Below are 4,464 nucleotides of genomic sequence, written 5' to 3' on the forward strand. Positions count from 1 at the left end.
TCCTGGGATCGAGTCCCACATCGGGCTCCCTGCTCCTTGGGAGCCTACTTCTCCCTCTGCCTCTCTCTCTCTGTCTGATGAATAAATAAATAAAATCTTTAAAAAAAAAAAAAAGAATTTGGGGGAATATATTTACTAAGTTTACTTTTATAGCACACAAACATAGTGCTAAGTTCAAAAGAAATTTGAGTGTTATTCTCTCCCCTTTTCTCAAGCTATACAGTGACTCTTTAGGGACAACTACATTTTTCAGCATCTTCTGTATTCTTGGGCAGATAGTCTATGTAAGTTAGCAGAATTTATTGCCTCAGAGTAGACAGTCAAGATTTGAAAATATTCCATTAATGCATCATAATTCAGTGACATCCATATACCATTATTATGGATTTCACCAATAAAAATTGTGATTCAGTTTAATTCTACTATTCCTGAATGTTTACTGTGGAGAAGTGGGTCTGCATTATCCTTGGCCACAATTTTTTAATATCCATCCTAACTGGTTGCCTTCTATGCCTGATGCTCAAGAGATGTGTGGCCTCCTCTACCACCATCACTATGGGGGTTTTCTTCACTTCTCTCCTATATTGAATTTTTACTTTTCCATTCATTTAGCTGGTGGAAAACCTCTAGTTGCTTTCTTGGAAGGGGTGATTTTGAAATAATTCATGTGGTTTAAAAAAATTACCCTTCTGTTTCTAGTATCTCCTTATTTGGGCCATATTGTGTTAAATTATTTATGCCTAGGTATAAGTGATTGCTTTAAAAAATTTTTTTAAAGATTTTATTTATTTATTTTAGAGAGAGTGAGCGGAGGGGGAGGGGCACAGAGAGAGGGAGAGAGAGTCTCAAGCAGACTCCACGCTCAGCATGGAGCCCAGAGCCCAATGCAGGGCTTGATCTCAAGACCCTAAGATTATGACCTGGGCCGAAACCAAGAGTCAGGCGTTTAACTGACTGATCCACCCAGGTGCCCCTAAGTTATTGCTTTTAAAAGTCCAGCCCCTGAGGTAAATGCCTGATGTCAGTGATAGACCAAACTTGGACCAATAGATTCCATTATCTGCCAGGCATTGGTACTCCATACTGAGCATAGTGCAGGAGTTGGCAAATGTTTTCTGTAAAGGGCCTGACAGTCAATATCCTAGAGTCTGTGAGCTACAGGGTCTCTATCACAGCTACTGAAATCTGAGGTGGTATCTTGAAAGAAGCCATAGATAATATGGAAGTGATTGAGTGTGGCTGTGTTCCAGTGACATTTGACATGACATTAGAATCTCATAATTTTCTTTTTTTTTTTTTTTTGAATCTCATAACTTTCAGCTACCACAAAGGACTGTCCTTTGATTTCTTCCAACATTTACAAATGTAAAAGTACCCCCCCCCCAAAACTGTAAAAATCATTCTTATTCTTTGCTGATTGGCCAGAGCCACAGAAAAAAAGGCAGTGGGCCAGATTTGGCCCATAGGACAAAGTTTTCTTTTCTTTTTTAAAAAGATTTTATTTATTTATTGACAGAGACACAGCGGGAGAGGCAACACAAGCAGGGGGAGTGGGAGAGGGAGAAGCAGGCTTCCCACTGAGCAGGGAGCCCGACATGGGGCTCAATCCCAGGACCCTGGGACCATGACCTCAGCCAAAGGCAGACACTTAATGCACTGAGCCACCCAGGCGCCTCCCAAAGTTTTCTGACTCCTGTTATAGATGAATAACTGAAGAGTCAACGATCATGCTGTAATGGGCATTTTATTTGACCCATGGAGATGGACATAGGAAAATCCAAATATAAATAAAGTTACAAAGTATGATGAATGATACTGAAAAAGAAGAGGATTTTGAGAACCAGTGATGGATGATCTTGATTTAAATAGAGATATAAGGAAGGCCTGTAAGAGAATAAATAAGCAGCAGTTTGAAAGGTGAGAGTAAAGGTTATGGCAAAGACAGGGAGAAGAGAATTGCCAGTATTGCAAAAGCCCCAAGAGAAGAAAGTGCTTGAGACTTTGAGAGGAACTGGAAGAGGTTCAGAGGTGTGGGAACATCACTGCTTTGTGTTCACCTCATCTCCCCTTCATGAAAGCTTAGTTCTTTTTTTTTTTAATTTTTTATTGTTATGTTAATCCCCATACATTACATCATTAGTTTTAGATATAGTGTTCCATGATTCATTGTTTGTGCATAACACCCAGTGCTCCATGCAGAACGTGCCCTCCTCAATACCCATCACCAGGCTAACCCATCCTCCCACCCCCCTCCCCTCTAGAACCCTCAGTTTGTTTTTCAGAGTCCATCGTCTCTCATGGTTCTTCTCCCCCTCCGATTCCCCCCCTTCATTCTTCCCCTCCTGCTACATTCTTCTTCTTCTTTTTTTCTTTCTTAACATATATTGCATTATTTGTTTCAGAGGTACAGATCTGAGATTCAACAGTCTTGCACAATTCACAGCGCTTACCAGAGCACATACCCTCCCCAGTGTCCATCACCCAGTCACCCCATCCCTCCCACCCCACCCCCCACTCCAGCAACCCTCAGTTTGTTTCCTGAGATTAAGAATTCCTCATATCAGTGAGATCATATGATACATGTCTTTCTCTGATTGACTTATTTTGCTCAGCATAATACCCTCCAGTTCCATCCACATTGTTGCAAATGGCAAGATTTCATTCCTTTTGGTGGCTGCATAATATTCCATTGTATATATATACCACATCTTCTTTATCCATTCATCTGTCGATGGACATCTTGGCTCTTTCCACAGTTTGGCTATTGTGGACATGCTGCTGTAAACATCGGGGTGCACATACCCCTTCGGATCCCTACATTTGTATCTTTGGGGTAAATACCCAGTAGTGCAATTGCTGGGTCGTCTCATGCCAATTTTAATTTCCCCAAATTAGAATTAATGTATTTTAATATGCTTGGCTTCTCCATATACAAACTATTTATTTGTTCCCAAATTTTTAATAGAACATGTCAGGAATTCTATCAATTTAATTTTCTTCTTCAATACATTCCTCTGCCACGAGTTTGACTGTGTAATCTCTAGGCTGGCTTTATAGCTGTTAACCTAGGTTTGCCTTTCTCCACCATTAAACAGATCTCATTAGCATTTTGGGTGGGTTGAATCTCCAGTTTCCAGGGTCCATATTGTCTTACTTACTGTCTTCACTTACTTTACAGAGTTTGGCCTTCGGTAATTCCTGGAAAAGCATTAATAGAACATTTTGAGAACTTGCCTTCCTGAGAATATCTCTGTTCTAAATCATCCCCGAGTTTAGTTTGACAGGTATCCAATTTTAGTCTAGAAATCGTTATTTCAGAAGTTTGGCAGCATTGCTCCCTTGCCATCCAGTTCTCAGTGTTGCTCTTTAGAAATCTATTATTCAGATATTCACTGCCAGAAAAGTTTTGCTATTTTTCTAATGTTTCTAAGTTCGTTTCCCTTCTTCCAATTTCCTAGAGGTTGCTCCATGTTACCTTCCAAACCACTCTGCTGAGTACTTTATCTCTTCTGTAGTGGTCCTAATTCCCGAAAGGTCCTTTTAGTCTTCTATTATTCATTTTAATACCATCCTACCCTTACCTATGCATGCAATAGTTTCATATCTCATCAACAATATTACTTACAAATTGTAGAACTTTACTCTCCTTCCTTAATATGGTTTGTTTTTTCCATGTTACTATCCCTTCCCCACCCCCATCTGTTTGTCTTTGTGTTTTTCTTTCAAGGTAGAATGTTTCTTCAAGTGCTTGCTGGTCTTTGGCTGATCAATATTAAAGGATGAGGCCTTTATTTTTTAAATTAATTAATTTATTTACTTTTTGAGAGAGAGCAGGGCGAGGGGCAGAGGGAGAAGATGAGAGAAAATCCCAAGCAGGCTCCACACTCAATGCCTGTCAATGCCAGGATCGACATGGGGCTCACTCTCACACCCCTGAGATCATGACCTGAGCTGAAGTCAAGAGTCGGACACTTAACCGATTGAGCCACCCAGGTGCCCCAAAGGATGAGGCCTTTAAAAGCACATTCAAATCATGCATGGTAGGGCACGAAGAGTATCAGGTGGGCCTTCCATTAGTATTATTATATAGGCCCTGCCATCTCATTAGGGTAACCCCAAGTGTTAATATAAGTGAGCCCTTTTTTCTTGGATTATGCAGTTTCTGCAGAGAAGAAAACATATTTTGTTGCATTGGAAGGCAATATTCAATGAGAAAATTAATGCATTTAGAAAACTAAATCACAGGACTGAAATCTCACATTGAAAAACAACCCTGGGTGGCTCTGTCGGTTAAGCGTCTGCCTTTGGCTCAGGTCATGATCCCAGGGTCCTGGGATCAAGACCCACATCGGGCTCCCTCCTCAGTAGGGAGCCTGCTTCTCCCTCTCCCTCTGCCTGCCTTGCTAAGAAAAAAAAAGAAAGAAAGAAAGAAAGAAAGAAAGAAAGAAAGAAAGAAAGAAAGAA

This window comes from Phoca vitulina, unplaced genomic scaffold (genome assembly GCF_004348235.1).
Source record: "Phoca vitulina isolate PV1807 unplaced genomic scaffold, GSC_HSeal_1.0 scaffold52, whole genome shotgun sequence".
In the NCBI taxonomy this organism is placed as follows: domain Eukaryota; kingdom Metazoa; phylum Chordata; class Mammalia; order Carnivora; family Phocidae; genus Phoca; species Phoca vitulina.